The 20,305-nt window shown below is 38.7% G+C and overlaps 1 protein-coding gene across 2 annotated transcripts in view; it reads right to left on the bottom strand.

Annotated features, from left to right (window-relative positions):
* The window catches only part of LOC131678495 (FK506-binding protein 2), a 108,960-nt gene extending 89,289 nt beyond the window's left edge, over positions 1–19,671 (bottom strand). Inside the window, exon 1 of one of the 2 annotated variants that reach the window (XM_058958684.1) lies at positions 19,516–19,671. The gene's annotated coding sequence lies outside the window, so the exon portion shown is untranslated. Of the gene's footprint in view, positions 1–18,589; positions 18,807–19,515 lie in introns of those variants that run through there. The other variant, XM_058958685.1, reaches the window with a different exon arrangement.
* Positions 19,672–20,305: the final 634 nt, after the last annotated feature.

The raw sequence follows: 20,305 nt of genomic DNA, 5'->3' as shown, positions 1-20,305 counted from the left end.
TCGTCGGCAAGGTTTGAATCGTTTCAAAAGATTCTCATCTTGGGGGTGGGCGTAGCGTAGTTGGTAAATCGATTGCCTTGTACGCAGCGCACCTGGGTTAGAGTCCCGACCCCGCACATAGGGTTAGAAATTTTTCATAAGAGATTTTTCTAACCCGAAGAGGCGAATGACCTTAAGGTTAAAACCTCTATAATCGAAATAAAAAAAAAAAAAAAAAAAAAAAGATTCTCATCTTGAATCACCATAGTTATCTGCAAACCGTCCTTATTAGGACGAATGCATAATGGAAAAAGATGGGTTGGTAATGTATATGACATAACAGGGGTGTCGTGACCACACAGTTATTTCTAATCTTGCAAAGCATAAATTGACATAATTTTAATGATTGTTCCTATATGAATGAAATGACAAATTTTCAAGTTAACACGGTAATAACTTTGCAATTTATAGAACAATTTTATATTTCTAGTTATCATATAATAACTGCCATCTCTTCCAAACAACCTAACCCTCTGCTACCAACCCCGTGGTTTTGCGGGGTTAAGGAGAATCATTGTAAAATGTCCAATAGACGATTTTATGTTGTTAACTCCACTAAAACTGCTTCAAAACACTCCCATCTGTCACACAAGTACATTGTCTGCTTGCTAAAATCATTATATGAAAAGATATTTGTGTTTAAAATTGGATCTTTGAAAGAAATGAGAAAAATTAGGGGTATGTAATGTCCGGAACATGACCGGGGTATTGACGTAGGACAATTATTTTGAAAGTTTTCTGTATAACCTTAAAAGATCTTGACTAAAACGTGCATTCCTTAACTTTAATCGACATAAATTTACCGCAAACCAAAATAATTCAATGCGGAGCACTCGGTAATAAAATTGTTTTACTGAATAGATTAACGAAAGGGATCTCCAGGAAAATTTCGCTGAGCCCGGTGAATCGAACTTAATGCGTAAAATTTAGCCATTTGAAAGAGATACAAGCAGAATTTTAAGAATATGATCATCGCGGTTATGTCCCAGACATTACCCGCCCCTAGTTTTTCGCTAAGCGTGATTCATTTCTGTACGGTAGGAAAAAGATTCCAATGGTTGTTTCGAGAGATTTTAACATTGATATTTCAAAGCAAGAAAATATGAAATTTGTTCATTTCATGAATGAATGTCTCAACGAGCTTAGAATCCACTGCATCCCATATCAACGCAGACGCCAACAACAAAGGTTCTTTTCAGAACCACCATAATTATTATATAGAATAACTTGAAACATTCCCACATATTTCATTGAGTATCATTCGATTTAAATTCCAAGTCAAACGAGTAGTCACGACACTCCGGTTGTGTCCTAGACATTAGCCACTCATCTTTTTTGTCTCCAAAAGTAGGCCACTCTCGTAGCAAGTCTTTGTTTGGGTTCAAATGCTGTAACTCAATTAGGTCGATTGCTTTTTTTTGCAATAACAAAGAAATCAATCAAATTTTATTTCAGTTCGTTGACTCTTGCGTGTTGAGATACTTTTTCTGGGTGGCGAAATATTTACAGTGTTGTCCACTTGAAACTTAAGGTTCGATTGGGGTGACCTTCATGCGCGTTATCGTTCACGTCCATGTCCCCATCTGTATTATTTGCTTTCATGGTGTTTACTGAAGCGACAAGAAAAAAATGTCAACCCACCCTTGAGCCGATTCATATTCCCATCTGGAAAGCTTGCTCCAAAGTTTTCTGAGGTGTAGCGTCTTCTTGCAACTGGCACATAGGAATCTGTTATGGGTGCGTAACCAGCGTTGTCTGATTATATGCATCATCTTCGTTTGATTTCAAGGAGATGGTTATTGGTTATGTACGACTGGATTGACTTGGACGGAAACCCGGGAAACAGTTTCTTCGAGTATCATTTGAAACAGAGTCTACTTCTCTGAATTTTTGCATGCCAAATCATGTAAGCAAACTTCTATAGTGTCGTTTTTTATGTATACGAGTATGCTGTATTAAAAGTTGGGGCACTTTCGTGGCACCATAATAAAGTGGATTTCCCCCACAGTATTAATAGCCATGATCCGTCTGGACTGCTTTGAGAAAAAAATGAATAAAGATTCTGACTTACGAGAAAGCGTGCATCGTCATGTTGATGAGTACCTGGAGGGCAACTACATCCGGGATGTGATAAATGGCAAAGTATAAGCTACGGGTAAAGTGAAAGTAGGCCATTGAGGGGATTTACTGGGGCCTTGTCTGGAGCTCATAGGTGCTCTGTTAGGGACACGACAGGCAAAAGCAATCTACGAATATCACACGTTTCCTATTACCTATCATTGTACAATGTGGATTGACTAAGAAACGGCTCTGGGTTGGGTCTCAGCACTATCGTTACGGATAATTCGTGGTTTTCAGAGTAAAGGAGTTCCTTTCATATGAGGAATATCAAACCGTACACGGTCAAATGGTTTACTTAAACGAACCCTAGACACACGCATTTCCGATTTCAGTTAACTCAGCTCAAAGCAAAACAGAGCGTATCTGATAGATTGGACATTGTTTAGGTTTAGAGCTATGAGAATAACTCAGAAAAAAAATAATTATATTACCAACGAGTAACGGTCAAAATCAACAAGAAATAATTGTTTTTATATTTTGCCAAATTTGTAAGAATTCAAATATGTGATACTTCATTGATAGTCCTCCAGCAACGTTTGCCCATATGTATACAAAGTTTGGCAACTATTGACGTAGAATAGCCTCGAAATAAACAAGTTCAGATTGAACATTTAAAACCAGTATTATTGAATATATTTAAGACAAGTGACTTCACGCTTGGTTTACGAAAACCACCTCAAACACACTACGGAATACAGAGATTTTTTTACTGGTTTAGACAAAGTTCAAATGGTGGACGGTAAACCAGCCCTACTTCATCATGCCATCTTGGTACCTTTCATTCTCAAATAACGTCATGCAACTATGAAGGTCAGATTACCACATGCTAATTGTCAGGTTAGTGCTATATTATGCAAATATTAGTAAGAGAAAAGCCATGCAATATCTTTCATTTTTTATCTTCAAATGTCTTGTTATCGTTCTAATTGCTATTACAATTAGTATACATACAAATCACAAAACACGAGTCTTCTCCGTGATATGATGATTTATTATTTTATTCGCTAGTAACACTATCTGAGAGTATGACAGAGCGCATGACAGAATAACTTGCAAAAAAAAAAATTTCGGATCAACTCATATCGTCCTGCATGTATAATGCCTCTTGGTGGCGTAATCATCTACTTTCTGACAAACGATATGCAGTCACAGCATACTCAATTTGTTTTTTTTTTGTTGTTGTACAGTTTAATATGATATTTAGTGCATTTTTAGTGAATAATTTCGTAGAACTAAGAATATTATTCTTAGATTATTTTTGCCTTTCTCATATAGAAAGGTTATGGAATTGCTCCAAAAACCGACTTTCTAACGGAGACCCGGAGGGCCGAGTGTCATATACCATTCGACTCAGTTCGTCGAGATCGGAAAATGTCTGTGTGTGTATGTATGTGTGTATGTATGTGTGTGTATGTGCGGATATATTAACAAAATGTCCACATCGTTTTCTCGGAGATGGCTGAACCGATTTCCACAAACTTAGTCACGAATGGAAGGTACAATGCTCCCATCGGCTGATATTGAATTTCATTTAATTCTGATTTCCGGTTCCGGAGTTACGAGTTGAGGAGTACGGTTACATAGACAATCTTGTCATAATTTGTCCACATCAGTTTCTCGGAATTTTCTGAACCGATTATCAAAAACTTAGTCTTAAATGAAAGGTACAACGTTGCCATCGGCTGCTATTGAATTTTGTGTGGATTGGACTTCTAGTTCCTGAATTACAGGACGATGAGTGCGATTACGCAGAAAATCCCGATTTCAACGGATACTGCGATTAAAGTATAAAGGTGAGATTTTTTCAAAAATGTGACCGCAACTGCTTGGATTTGTAGTTATATGTCACTAACAGTCATTCAAAGTCTCTTTGGCCACATTGACCACCATCGACGGATCCAGAAGCCCCATCGGTTTTTCGGAGATGGCTAGACCGATTACACCAAACTTAAATGAAAGCTACCTCGTAAACTGCTATTAAATTTAATTCTGATCCGACTTACGGTTCCCGTGTTGCGGATTGTGACATGCGGTCACATAGAAAATTCCGACTCAAAATGATACCTCGATGAAGGCAAAAAGGTAAAAATTTCGTTAAAATGAATATATCTTTATGTCAAGCAACTCGCATTAGCCGTTCTAGGTCACTGACGGCCAACCGAAGTCTCGTCGACCACATTGACCATCATAGACAGTTCCGGAAGAATCGCCACCTATAAAAATTAACAAACTCACATCAGTTTATCGGGGATGGTTGGGACGATCTTCACAACTTAGTCCCAAATGAAAGGTATATAATGGCCATAATGTCTATAAAATTTCGAACGGTTCGGTTATATGGTTTCGGGAAATACAGACCGAACCCTCCGGTCACATACAAAATTCCCACATAAGCCGGAACAATTTTTTTTCTTAAGGGACTACATGAAGTTTCAGAAATCGAAGCATCGTACTGTCGATGCCAAATATCTGCAAAATGCATGAAACGACTGGATATTGTGATATGTCGAAAAATTTTTTGGCAGCTATTGAATTTTAAGTCGATTTGAATCCGTTTCCGGAGTTACGGCTTTAACCCACAAAAAGACAAGGGATCTCAGAGGCCCGGCTAGTTACTGTTCTCTAGTTTCAATTAACTTGTAATTTGAAATACAAATGATCGAATGTTTTCGGGGCTTCGATTCTCTCATTGATAAAACGACAAAAAAGAGGCTTACGATTTCGTTGAGTCTTAGGAGTGGTGCTTCTTGCAGTCACAATTATAAGAGTGCGACCACACATATAAACTGATATCACTATAACAGTCTAAATCACTAATGACACCCCAAAGTCGCTTTGACATTGGCCATACACCTAGAAAAAATCGTGTAAATTTACGTATCCTGACCCCGGCATATACGAGCATCAAAAATGACTTACTTTTAAGTTTGATTTTAATTTTACATGACGTTGTATTTCGTAAATCACGTAATTTTACTCCACATTCATATTTTTTTGATATGCCTCTACGACGGTTCCTGAGTTCACAGAAGTAGGAACTGAACAAGAAAATTTAAAAATCGAATTTATATTTTTGATGCCAAATGTCTTTAAAATGCAAGAAACGTCGAAATTTGATGAAATCTCGAAAAAAAAGTCGACTAAGATTGACTTTTTTGTATTTTGGCAAATTTTTGCCTTTGCTTTTCCCATATAGAAAGGTTAGGCAATCACTCTGAAAATCGTCAACCTAATTTTCTTTCGACTGACATAGGATTCATAGATTTTACAGGAGCGTAGCTGGGGAAGTAAGGAGGACATCAGGTCCAGCGAACGTGTGTAGGTGCAAAGTGTATTAACCCTAGAACGTTGCACTGGGGTACAAATGTACCCCACGCCTTCTTTGGAGCCGTGTGAAAACGAGAATTCGGCTTTTACTGACGTGGGACCCTCACCATAATTCAATTTAGAGTTCCTAGTAAGAGTAGAAAAAGGTGGTTTGCTTATAGCCTTTGTGGAAGCAGGTGTCAAAGTTGGCGTGAGGTACATTTGTACCCCAGTGTACGGTTGCCGTTAGTGTTTCGTCAGATTTCGTGCTGTCAGTGGAAATTTGATTCGTGACAATGCCTGTTTAAATACTAGTTGTTTTATTGCGTAAATAACAACTAGTATTATATGATCGTTTTTAATCATCTATTTAATTTAATTTTGAAGCGGATCAAAAAACTGTTCTCATTTTTGCTGTTTTTTATTGTTTTAGTTATATTTTATTTTATTTATATTTTATAGTTTTTCAAAGCAATGGTTCACAAGTATAATTTGCGTACAGTAACTGCAGTAACAGTAACGTCGCGTGTTACAAATGTATTACTGGTCAGAAATATTTTTTCATTTCAATTTCCACCCCATTTCGTGGTATTTTCCAAAACACGATCTTCAAAATAATTGCACTTTTTCAAAAATATCGAAATTCCATTTTTTACCGTTTCAAGACCATTCATTGAACATTTAGAATCATTTGTTTTTTTTTTTCAAATTGGTTCAAAATTCGCAAAATTATAGTAAGCGATTTTTCACTTTTTATTTTGTTCAAACCAAACTATGGATCATTGATTCAATAAATTCCTTACTTTCATTTATACAGCTGTTTTCGAAATTTAAAAACGAAGAAAGTGATGTATTATACATTTCTTTTGATTGCATTTTTACCTGCGAAAAATGCGATCAAACGTGTGGGGTACAATTATACCCCAGTGCAACGTTCTAGGGTGGAAAACGCAAGTGCAACGTTCTAGGGTTAAGAATGTAATAGACATTTCCACAATTATATTGAACATAATCGGTCATGGAGTCATAGTTTGAAGAAATGAAAAAGGCACAATTGCACCGTTAGGTGGATTAAAACAGGTTTTTGTTCTGTAAGCTGGTTCTTGTTTTATTTATTTATTTATTTATTTATTTATAGTATCTACGTTTTATACGAACTATTTTAAGTCCCTATGAACAAGTTCGCACTTTTAGAATGCATGTCTGATCAGTTTCAACTTCATGAAAATATCCCAAACAACTTACACTTTCATGCAACTCTTGAGGTCATCTATATGAGTAAGCTGACCAACTCTGACGAAAAAATCCGTACACCATACCGCAACGAAGCGTAATCGTTCACCACGCTCAGGCAAACAGTTCGCAAAGCGTACGGATTTTTTCGTCAGAGTTGGTCAGCTTATATATGAGTGAAATTTTTCCACGAAAAAAAATCTATGGTAAACTCAAGAATAAAATATCACCAGATTTGAACTTCAACCCCAATAAGCCAACAAAACTTTCGAGTGTAATGCCATGTGTGCTCCCACTGACGTTTTCCTTGGAAACGTAAGCGCGCAATCTCCAGCTGATACCGTAAACTTGTTTGCTGATTTCTTTCGCGGAGTGTTTAGAAGCGACTATACCGTCCCTTCGGAAGAGTATTTGGAAACATTACCATCGTACAACATAAATCTCCCCCGTCTCACTGTAAGTCGAGCTGACATCTTGAAGGCTCCGACTGCTGTTGATTCGTCGAAAGGGCCTGGCCCCGATCATCTCTCGCCCCAATTTATAAAAAGCTGCACGCACGTGCTGTCTCTTCCAGTGTGCATAATTTTCAATCGGTCTCTCGCTGAAGGTATTTTTCCTATCGCCTGGAAAGAAGCTGCTATCGTTCCCATCCATAAAGCTGGAAATATTCACAACGTTGAAAATCAGAGGTATCTCATTATTAAACTGTCTCCAAAGTTCTCGAAAAGCTGGTCTACAACGTCACGTACGCAGCTGCATCCCACATTATCTCGGAGTATCAACACGGGTTTGTCACAAAACGATCAACAACTTCTAACCTGATAGCTTACACTTCTAAGTTGTTTCCCGCCGTCGAGAAGCGTCATCAGGTGGACGCAATTTACGTCGATTTCTCAAAAGCTTTCGACAAAGTACCGCACAACATCGCAATCTTGAAATTAAAGCTTTTGGGATTTCCCACCTAGCTGACTAACTGGTTGCAGTCGTATCTTTCCGATCGCTCGGCATTCGTGAGTATAAAAAACACGCGCTCAAGCACATTCAGAACACCCACAGGTGTCCCGCAAGGCAGTCATCTGGGCCCGCTTATTTTGATTCTGTTTATTAACGATATCTGTAGTCGGATCAAGTCTGGGAAATTGCTGTACGCGGACGATCTCAAAATCTTCCGAACCATCGCTTCTGCACTTGACGCCGTAGTGCTTCTAGAAGATATCTGTACTATTCAAGAATGGTGCACGCTTAACGAAATGGAAGTCAACGTTAATAAATGCAAAGTAATCAGTTTCGGACGCTTGCTTACTCCAGGACGTTATGAATACAGCCTAAAAGGTAGAACAATTGAAAGCGTCGACTTGATCCGAGACTTGGGAGTGCTCTTCGATAGGAAGTTGAGCTTTTCCGACCACATCACTGCGACAACTGCTAAGGCTTTTGGAATGCTGGGCTTCTTAAAGCGGAACACGGCGGACTTCGATGATTTCTACGCACTAAAAGCACTTTACTGTGCCCTGATCAGAAGTGTTCTGGAGTATGCTCTGCAAGTGTGGGCCATACCATGCCGTTTAAATTGACCGACTAGAACGTATACAAAGATGTTTTGCGCGATTCGCCCTCAGGAAACTTCCATGGAATGATCCAGTTGTGTTGCCTCCTTATTGCGATAGATGTATGCTACTCGGTCTGCAGACTCTGGCGACTCGCCGTATCTTCCTGCAAAGAGTTTTTGTTTTCGACTTGCTGTCAGGTAATATCGACAGTCCCGATCTTCTCTCGGGCGTTAATTTGTATGCGCCTCCTCGTGTTCTTCGTAACCCCACTCTGTTGTGGATCCCTAGACACCGCACTTCATATGGACAAAATAATGCCGCAGATTTAACGAAGCTTCCTCAGTGTATGATTTTAACGTTTCCAAGCATAGATATAAGTTATTAATAAGAAACATATAGTTTTAAAATGTGTCTGTACGGTGTATACCGAAGATAAGAAATAAACTAAAAAAAAATAAAAATAAAAAAAAGGTATTTTGTTTATTTTGTGAAAACACATGCGAGGGTAATTTCTCATGAATTCAGGAGTTTGGCAGCGATTTTCATACACGGTTCACGAAATTGTGATTTTTTATATGAATTTATGGAGAGATTTTCATTCCTATAGGTGTTTGAAATTATTAAACATTAAAATAAATTGTAAATTCGTTATTCAAGTAAAAAATTCAAATCATTTGGGTTTTCGTTTCGTCTTCCACACGGAAGAAAGACTTTGTAACCGCTTTAAAAGCTGATTTTGTATCCGAAGGTCGAATTAATGGTTTCAGAACAGATTCTAGAATAATATCGAAACGGTCAAAATGTCTTCAAATTTACAATATTTTTAATTTTATTTGCATTTGTCCTAAACATGTTAGTTTCGATGGACGCAGTGCTTGTCACTCATAAAATTCTCACGATTACCAACGACCTAACTAACACTAACTAATCCTTAGTAAGTAAATATCTATCAGCAAAATACTTGCTATTAGTCACGTACTAGTTCACAGTTGGCTTTAAACATAATACTTTCATCGCGCGTAGTTTTGACGAATTTGACGTTGTCTAATGGTTGTGTAATTTTAGTGCACCCCACGTGCACGAGGGTAAATACTTGAAACGTTTCTTACAACGGATGGTTTTTTTCAGTTACAACGCTTTTTTTTCCAATTCGTTTATTTGAAGACATGTCTTTCATGTATGAAACACTCATTTAGCATAAACGAATGCTTAACCTTCCTCGGTTTAAAATGCATGTTTTCAAACTCGACTGCTCAGCTCGAACGTTCCCACCGACTAGACGCGAAATATTCCTGAAGTCCAAAAAGGTACCTCGCGGTTTCAACACTTTCTAAACGTCTATACGGGTGCTTAACTTCACCGTCGTCGTCGTCGTCATCCCAGCGGTCTCTTCGGCGCAGAGGTGCATTTGAAATAGCGATCGCGCCGCGGCCCCCTTTTGGTATTCATTGCACAAAAGTTAGTTAGGATCGTGCTTGAAAAGCAAAGCGACTCTCGATAATCAGCGTCAGCGTTAGGAGCGGCTAGGTGCACCCAAAACCATAACACGAGAGGGGAAATTTTCTCATAACCTGGGCTATTTGGCCCCGCATTACTTTAAATCTTGCCGCTACAGATGGACTCGAGGAAGGTGACTCGATTGTCCACTTTTACCTTTACCGGCCGGGCCCGGTCATGGGTGACAATGGCGACGAATGAGGGGTAGATATTATTATTTCATTTTTTAGCAATTTTTCGCGATGTGGTATAGTAGAAAATGCTTTCGCAGTAGACAGTAAAACTAGGTGTTTAGGCGATGTAGGCTTCCGGAGTGCTCGAGTCAAAACTGGTTGAACTGATTTTTGCACTGTCGTCTGATGGGAAATGTTTTGCACTATTAATCGGAATGAAAGTTGGAAGCAACATGGGAACGGTATTACGTTGGACTGGTAATATTATACAGTATTTTAAAAGAGCTATTATGGAAAGATTTAGGCTAGATAAAACATTATGGTTTTGTAAACAGGGGATTTTGGTAGACTAAATTATTTGTTCAGAAAATTCAGTTTTTTTCCTGTTCGTTTATTTGACACGGCTCGGTATCCTTATAGGCATTACGGAGCCGGATATCTTAATTACATAAAATATTATATAAATCAATACACATTTATAGTAATAAACTAATTCTAGCTGACTTCACGGGGATATAATCAACCCTAGTATTGGGATTTTCAAGATGATTTGTTGCCAAAGTTTTACAATTAGCGGTTCTAATGCAAAAATAATGGTTTTTAAATTGGATTCAACGTTTAGTGCATCACATATTGTAGTGATCATTTGATGAACAGTGGTTAGCGTTGGTGACATGTTGGATTTAGGTGTATTATCTGGAATACTTTGCAGAGACTTTTGTTTGTCGGGCAGAGATGTACGATGATGAGCACGCTTCTTCTTACTACATTGCGGCTTCGTTAGAGGATCTGATTTGGTGTTGGTTGGTTGTTGAGTGTGTGAAACCTCTGCATTTGAGCATGCTTCAACTATATGGTCAAGGGTTTCTTCAAGTGCTGCGTAAGTCATTTTATACCTCTGCTTCTGTTTGTATCGTAACTTCATAGACTTGCTTCTGTATACAGGGCATTCTTTTAAATTAGTATGAGTTTTTCCACATTGGTAGCATGTACTCTCAGTACCATCACAACTGTCGGTGGTATGATGTGTTCCATACTTATCACAGCAATACTTACTTGAGCAATATTTGTTTGTGTGGCCATATCGTTTACAGTACGTACAGAACATTGGTTTGGGGTAGAATATTCTGATAGGTATCAATACTCGATGGATTCGTAAGAAATCTGGCAGCGCTGTGCCAGCGAACGTGATTCTGATATTTGAGGAAGGCATGAACCGTTTCTCTTTCGTTGAATATCGAGCCAGTCGGCGAGCTTCTAAAATAGGAACATTTTGTAGGTTAGGGTTTTTGAATATCCCAGTGCCGAATCGCTGAACATCGGCTGTACCGAGGTAAGGATCGTCGATGACACCATCACACTCTATTGCTTGAGATGGGATATTTATGTTAAAGTCTCGGAAATCAGGATTTTTTGTGAGGTCATTGGCTTCATTGCGATTTTCGAAAGTAATTTTCAACTTTTCGTTGTTCATTTTTCGCACTTCAGAAACAGAGTTATATTTTTTCTGGAGGACGGTCGAGATATGAACTGCATTGATAGATGCTTCTTTCTGTCGCATGAAAACGATAAATGGAGCAGCGGTACTTTTCCGGTATAGTTTAATCCTTTTTACTGTTGGTGAATCGTTTTTCAATTCTGAAAATGGGTCTACCATGTGCTCAGCAGCATCATGTAATCCGGTTGCCATCTTTTATCTTGATCAAATGGTCAACAGCGATTTAACAATCGTATTCTTTTTCACTCTTCCCGGTTAACAGGACAAAAGAAAAAACGTACCAGCCACGTCGGCTGCTGTGGATCGACTGCAGAAAATTCAGTTGATATCTTAAAAAATGGATTTTTCTTCCTAAATTCCGTAAGCCATCTCTGTCCACAAAACAAAGGAATAGCAAGTAAGAACTTCTGAAAAAAAAATTTGTCGGTGCATTATTTGTCAAGATAACGCAATAAAAAAGGGACGTTTGGGGGCAATTACCGTAACTCGGTCAATTTTCAATACTTCGCTTTTGCCATTCGCATTTGCTTGAGGTTACATGCGCAAACGTGAAATTTGTCCCATAAATGATAAATATCGACTCGAGATGCGCTCTGCGTTTAAAGGTAACTCGAGATGCGCTCTGCGTTTAAACGTATCTTATACTATTTAAATTCACTTATTAGATGCTACAGATGAGATTGAGATAACGCGTACTGGCGAACATAGCAGTGGACCTGCTATCACCTCCAAAATACACATTGCTTGTAGTCACCACCTACCTACTTACAGTAATCGTTCCTAACGGTAGTACAAACGTTTTGACAGAGAGGCAGAATACATTTAAATCTTGTAACCAGTTTACGCTCCTATAAAACATTTTACTCCTCGCCTCGGAATTCATAAAAACTGGGTGGAAAAAATCTTTTTCATCGGAGATTGGAGTTATTTGCTAAATACAGTGTAGACCCGTTTTTATCAGCCGCTTGATGAATTTTAAGCTGATTAAACGGTAACATTGACAAAATCGGGACATATATTTTTCTATCTTTTTAATAAACCGAAGATCTTAAAATATGCTTCTTCAGGCCCTAGATATAGCCTCACAACCTTCTTTGATTATTTACTTTAAGTTCCTCTTAAGGAGGTTTAAGATTTTACTTTTGCATATTTCGGATCTCTAAGATAAGAAAAATATGCTCAAGAAGAATTTACTCGAATTCAGCTTGGTTCGTCTGCTAGAACCCATCAAAATACCGACTATTAATTTTCATATGAGGCTGACAAAATCTGGTCAAAAAGCTGATAAAATCGAGGTTAGATAAAATCGGGGGCTGATTAAATCGGAGGCTGATAAAATTTGGTTTGCACTGTACTGCACAAGAGTTAGATCCCTGAAATCATCCCATTTATTTTTAAACTCCTAGATCAATTTCTGAATTTTTGTTTCGCTGAATTTCTTGGGCTCTGGCTTTTATGATCCAGCGATTATTTTTTTTAATTTCACCCAGAATTTAATCCGATTTAAGAAGCTCTGGCATTCCAGTGTATGCATTTTGACCAGGCACGTAGCCAGAGGAAGAACTAACCCCCTCTCTTCAAAATTCTTCAATTTTTTTTGAAAGAAATACATGTATCTCGGTGACTCTAAACAAACGCGTCTCTCATGAAATCTACTCTAGAAAAAGTTTGAATAAATTGACGACAAAATGTTGAAAAAGGAATTTTATAAAAGACTAAAAATACTACAATAATCAGCACTTTTTAGCTAGTGATTCACATTTAACAAAATTAGGTGCTGAATAACGGGTGTTCAATAAAAAATGTGAATAATTTTGATCTCTTTCTGCAATTACAGTAAAGAGCGTAAATATTTTTCTCTCCAAGAGAATTGCTCTCTAGACTCCCTAGAAATGGATGGCATGTTTCATTTCGCTCGGGTGCTGTCACTTCAATCCAAGATGGCGTCGAAACAGCAAGCACTCCGCGAGCGTGTTGTCCGGTTTTACGAAACGCATGGTCATCGTGGAAAAAAAGTTTTCAAGACTTTCGAGACGAAAACGTGAGTACAGTTTACTGGAACCTGGCATCCCTGAGCGTGTAGCGGAGGGCCGGTAGTGGCCGTCCGGCGAAGATATTGACAAATAAGAAGGAAGCGTTGAAAAAGCTGTTCGGCAAATAGGATGGAACGCGTTTACGTGACGCCGGCCGAAAATATCACTGCACCCTAACCTTGATTCACCGAACCCTCAAGATGGAGGACATCATCTGTCGGAAGGAGACTCGGTTCCCCAAGTACACGGACGAGCAGATAGCGATCGTGAAATCGCAGTGCCGGCGGAAGACGAAGAACTACCGCCGGACGTCGTTCGTGTTGGACGACGAAAGTTATTTTCTGCCCACATTAAAGAAAATGACACTATTCCAGCGACAAGTCGGCCGCATCCCCCGAAATAAAATATAAGTTTAAGCATAAATTTAAAGTTATACTGCACATCGCCATATCGGACAGAGCGATTTCGAAGCCGTGGTTCAATCGGAGAGGTCTGGCCATCAATCAACAAGTATACCAGGAGGAGTGTCTTGAGAAAACTCTTCTGTCGTTCTTAAAGGAGCATCATGCGGATGGGAAGTAAATCTTCTGGCCGGACAAAGCGTCTTCCTGTTACGCCAAGAAGACGCTGGAGTATCTTGAGCAGGAAAAGAAACCGTACGTGCCGAAAGAAAGGAACCCGACCAACTGGAGCCAGTGCCGTCCCATTGAAGATTTTTTTGGCTCCCTCAGTGTCCTAGTATACAAAAATAATTGGTCATCACATCTTATTTTTAAAGAAATTTGTACGTTTTCCGTAACACAGATAGACACAGATTTTTAAGTGGGCCGCGCACAGATTTTTCAAAATATTATTTGGCATCCCTGCTTGTAAGAACATTGTGACTAAGTTGCTTCGTACGGCTGACCAGGTCCCCTACTAATATTCATTGATTGGTTTTTGAAGAATGAACATTATGTTTTTAATAAAAAAAATACTGAATCCGTTGAATTTTTTTTGTTTGGCTGGAAAAATTATCATTTTTTTATTGAATACTTATGTTATAAGCGATTCTAAGCATATGAGAGCATACTAAGCTTTAATTTTGACCAGAGCATAGATTATTTTTTAAATTTATTTGATGCGGCTCAATGTATTAGCATAACTGAGCCGTGGATCGTTCATGTTTTCACAATATGTAAAAATAAACAAAAAAAACATAAATTTACTGCCTGTCGGTCGGGTATTGTTGACGCAGTGTTTTGTGGCGTGTTGAGATCCTTAAAGGCAATGCATTAGTTGCGTTGTCCACCACATCCCTCTTGACCACTTATACGCTCACGTTTATGTTGTCATCGGGTTCTTATTTTTATTATTATTGTTGTTGTAAGTCCGTCTTCAGTGGAATCTACTTTTTTACTGGTTGTGCTGGCTGTTGATTTGGCGACACCAGTCATACTCGATGTTATTTTGGCAGTTATTTGTTGGCTATTTGATTGTGTTTTAGCAGTAGGATGTTTGTTGTTGTTGATTGTAGTAGAATATTTTTTCATTGTGGCACCGACGCATGGATTATACCAGGTCGTGCGGGAATACTTCAATTTTTTCGTCGTCCATATATACAGAGATCTTATTTTTAACGTTGTCATATTCGACGCCGTGTTTCATGTTGTTCTTCGCAATGATATTTTCTGCCTGAGCTACGCTGCTAAACGTTATCAGTTCCTCGTGTGGTATAGCTTTATGTTTGTCACTTCCTCGAGATTAAGCTCCATCTTTACTCTCAGTAACTGTTCCTCCTCATGTACTGTAGATTCAAACGAAATTGCATTTTCTCATAGTATAGACACATTACTGGTTGTGCACGGGATAAAGAGCAAAGTGAATGTTAACATGGATTGCTCACTTCATCAAAATAGGAGTGATTTTTAGTTTCCGTTTTGTGCGGGATGAGAAGGTAGACCGAGAAGAATGTTTGATATTTAAATGACAAGTTGCAGCCCTTAATGAAAACATAAAACATACATCTGAAGCGTGCTCGACGGCATTTCCATTAGTCGAGACTGATATGACTGAAAAATCATTTTTCGTTCTCGTGACATTTAAACGCGATATCATCTTTATTACCATCGAATTTAATTTTTTCATGCGATATGAGTTCGACACTTTTTTGTCTTCCTTTGTTTATTTAACAAAGTTCAAAGCGTTAGCATAACTGAGCCGCCGGTTTTTTTTAATTTTTACAATATGTAAAAAATGCAAGTTAATTCTAAAATTGTTATCGGGTCTTGTTGGAGCAGCTTGTTGGCATCCTCTTCCTTGGCGGTGAAACGTTAGCTGCGTTGTCTGCTGCAACGAGAGCGGGGGTCCGCTTTATCTTTATCTTATCGCGTTTCCATTCACGTCCATATCGTCATCGGTACTACATTCATGTTGCTCACGGTTGAATATTATTATTTGTTTCTTTTGCTTACGGGTCGCTGTTGTAGATCGGTCTTCATCAGCATCTCATTCTTTTTTGGCGGGGCTGGTTGTTGGTTTGGAGGCATTTGACGTAATCGTTGGAACTTGCTCGAACTGGCAGCTGGTTCCGTGGCATTGGTACCGAGCCCGATCGTTGTTGAGTTATGCTGATTTCGTTTTTAAATCAGAGTTGCTCTAGGTTCGCTCGGAGCTGTCACTTTTGTATGGAAACTGTAAACATTAGAGCGAACCTAGGGCGACTCGATTCTAAAACCGAAAACAGCATTAGTGTCTGTTAATGCACGGTTCGTCGTCATTACCTTAGCAACCGGTTGTGGCTTAGCATACGACGACTCTGTCGTGGTCGTAACAGATGGAATTTCCTTAGTATCCTCCGAGCAAGGTTTTTCCTGGCGTAGGGGCTGATCACAGAACTTTCACGCAAGAGTCGGGCAGATCATTGTTCTCTGATTATATATTAACACCTTGTGATTTGCTTTAGATGGTCAGGTAGGAGAGGTTAGGTTTTGTCTTACGCATTCTCTGCACACGAACTCCGTTGTGGAGACCTGGGAAGAAGTTTCTCCAAGTATCTTCTTTAACGGTTTCCACATCGCCGTATTTTGATAGATTTTGTTCGATAATGCCAGCAGTAGTATGCAATACTAGATTATGTAGCTTAACTTCAATAGTGTCATTATCTATGTATACTGGGATGGTGTATAAAATGTCATTACATTCGACAACGTATCTTGAGTTGTTGTGCGAAGCAAACGATTCTGTATTCCTTGTTTTGACTTGAGTCTTTGTTTTTTTCCTATTTCAAGGATTTTATGAACGTGCGCACTGGAAAACAGACAGAGAAAGATTGACCGAAATGGTGAAAATGAAGAAACGGTGAAAATTCACCTTTTTATTGGAACACTGAGAAAAGATATTCTCGAGTTTCCATGAACTTGTATATAGAAACAGAAATCATGAAACCTTTTTGGTGTTTTCAATTATCTCACTGATAAAACGACAAAAGAGGCTCTTAGGGGTGATGTTTACTGAAGTCACAATTTCAGTTTGCCTTTTTGAGGGTTAACGAGACAAGTTTTAAATTGTTTTTCCTAAGTGTCTAGATCTTTTTTATTTTGGAAAAATAAAGTTTATTCTTCATTACTCGTTTGTACGTCGATCTAAGAAACTATCAATTGGATTTATTTGTGTCCAACTAGTGCTAATTTGGGTACTAGTTTAGATACTTCGTCTAAGTAGGCACCCAGATGTTTCTACAAACACAAAATAGCAAAATTTATTGCATTTAAGCCCTTCATAGTTTGAGCTTCCACCTTTGGGAATTAATTCTAGCCATGTTTTCGTTATACACGCGGTAGCAAAATCGTTAGCTTATTTTTTTTCAAGACATGGTTGAGAATATCAAATTTCTTTTGTAGCAACACAGGGTTATTAGTTAACATGATTCTAAACAAAAAAAAACTGATTTAACCACAATAACATATCCAAAAGTATTTACAAAGAATACATGCACGATATTCACTCATTTATGACTCCTGTTTTGTGTTATTGAAAAATTATTAAAGGTGTTCTTATAACCTGCTCTATGTGATAGGTTGGGAAGTAATCAATTAACCTCAAAAACCTCCGAATATCGTAGAGAATATGTCAATTTAACCAATTTATTCTGGTTTTTTATTCGAAAAAGTCTGCACACATACAGAGTTTCATTAGATTCTGAGAGGGTTCCATTTCATTTGCATACTGTTTTTGTTAATTTATTTACCGTCTTAAAATGTCTAGATATTCGATTGTTTCTTGTACAATTTATCACACCCCACCATTTTTACGTGTCACCTTAGGGTCCTTTTTCCGCTGAAATAATGGTGATTGCACTTTTTGTTACATTCGACTTTTGGTTATTCAGTAAAAAGTAGAAATTTTCATTTTTTAGTAATACCTTCCACATAATTTCTGAAACCTCTCTCTTCTTCTAACTTGGAACATAATAAGATGTCTAAAGCGCCTTGTTATTTCCTCGAGTTGAATTTTTTTTTAAAGTGCAGCGAACAATACAGCATTTCATTAAAATCTTTTATTTGTAGTAGGGTAGTTAATATCGGTGGTTCCATGACTTCTTCTGCTATCAAGATAGTTCAACGCTTTCTTATTGGATCTAATTCGAGGAACTTAAAATTTTGATGTTTGGTGTGCTAATTCTTGCAAGTCGTATAGCTAGCAAACCAATCTGAAATTTTAACTGACCCTGATTTTAGCAATTTCGCAATTGCTTTAAGTTGTCTGAATTATATTGCTTCAGTAAATCGAACATGTAATTCAAACCACGAAAAATGGTATGGTGTTGTATTCTAGCAATATGCTAGGAAATGTGGTATTCTCAAATCTCATGAAGAATACTTCTGTTGAAAATGATTAGCTCGAAATTCAGAATTGTAATTGTTGTGATTGTGACCTTTTATAACATTTTTTTTTCTTTCCAACATTCCTAACTCCATTCACATTAATTCACACTATTCAGCTATATTATCCAATCGAAACACTTTCCAAAGCAAACAGCCACTTCCGCATACGATACGAGCTACACCAAACTGGATCTCGATCCCTTTCAGGTTATCCAACTCGAAACAGGCGATCCTTGAATAAAAGACTTGCGCAAGCCTGACCAGGTATACTGACCTTCCACTGCGTGGACCTCGACTGCGTATATGTATGTATGTATGTATGTATTTTGCACTATATAAAACTTGTCCCAACAAATTCGGACAACCGTTTAAATTTATAATAGCAAAACCGGACCACGGCAAAAACCCTAACTCAAAACTGGATAGGAGCCACACCACCCGAAAGAAAGCAGATCCGTTCGCGACGACACAACGTGAAAGACTAACCGTACCAAAAGCTAGTCTATCGCTAAATCGCGGGGAGCAAAACTTTCTTCTTCGCGCCTTCAAGCTCTCCGGTCTATCTGTCCCCATCCATCCGAGCAAGCCATGCGTACCCCTGCATACAAGTCACGATGCACATAGGCCACGATGTTGTTTGTGGTTGCTTTGCTGCTGGTACGATTCAGGCACAGCCAGACAACATATTTGCTTTCTCTTTCTCCCGTGCTGTGAAGGGCATCTTTCAAAGTTGATTCCGCAACAGTAACAAGTATGTATCGGAATGCTCCCAGTTGGTACCACCCGCCATAGCAGCGCCCAGCTCGGGACGGGACTTAAACTTTTGAACCACTGACTGATTGTGAGATGTGCCACGTTGTTCTTTCTCAGCCAACCCAGCAGCAGTTGGATTCTTACGAAGCAACGCGAAAAGCGTAAACACAGTCGTCTCAGTAACGGAACGCACACCAGCACAACGACGACGCAGAAAAGATAAGTGACTTTTTTCGACTTCTGAAACTGCCACAGTCCGTACACTGATTGCCTTATGCACGGCGACTTTCGACTCCAAAATCCAATCGCAAATGATTACGTGGTGACGACCCAGCCAACAGGCTAAGCCCGGCCGGCTGCTGCTTTGCATAACCGTTTCCAAAACAATTCTTATCGATGATGCATTAGAACGCTACGGGCTGCATCCATGTCGGGTAAGTTAATTACCTTGCCAATTGAGATTGCCGGGATGACCTAGGAGGTGTTGTTGCTTGATCACCGTCTTGAAAGTAAACCACTCGCGAATTTCGACTTACTCGACACTCACTGAAACACACGTCCGAAACCGACGAAAGCATGCGACTGACTGAGCGAGATGAATACAACCGGTCGAACAACATGTAGAGTTACTTTGCCGTATTGCGAAGACGGTAAAATCAACTACATTCATGCTGGCATTCAACAGGTAGCTACACTCTCCAGAGAATCGCTTACCATTGCAGAATTTAAGTTCACGACCGGCAGTGGGATCATCAATGGTTTACAGTCGTTTTAATTTTGGACACATTCCAAATAAAAAATCAGTTGGTGAGCCCCTCGACTTGACAATGAAATGAATTTGGCTGCGTTTGTGGTTGCGTACGTCGCTTTGTTCATTTTATGAGCAAGAAAGCGCACCAAATTTTCCTAGCATGAAAGGGAGAACGCTAGCATAGCTGGATGTGGTGAAGTCTTGGAAGGGGAAATGAGTAGAAAACCAAATGAAAACATTCAATGATGCAATGTGGTAATAGGAGGAAACGAGATGAATAGAGTATTGAATAGCGCAGATTGCGGTGTCGTTTGTTACGCCTAAAAACAGGCAACAAGTGGGGCAACATTTGGTGATTTCGATGCGCACGGTGGTGTGAAGCAAGAAATTTGTTTATTCTTAGAGTTGTAATGATTGCAACAAATTATTTATAGTGTTGATTCTTGTTCTATATATGTTTTTAAAAACATCGGAATTGTGTATCGT

Source organism: Topomyia yanbarensis, chromosome 2 (assembly GCF_030247195.1).
Source record: "Topomyia yanbarensis strain Yona2022 chromosome 2, ASM3024719v1, whole genome shotgun sequence".
NCBI lineage: Eukaryota > Metazoa > Arthropoda > Insecta > Diptera > Culicidae > Topomyia > Topomyia yanbarensis.
Note: the sequence above shows the minus strand (reverse complement) of the source record. Positions and strands in the feature narration are given on the sequence as shown.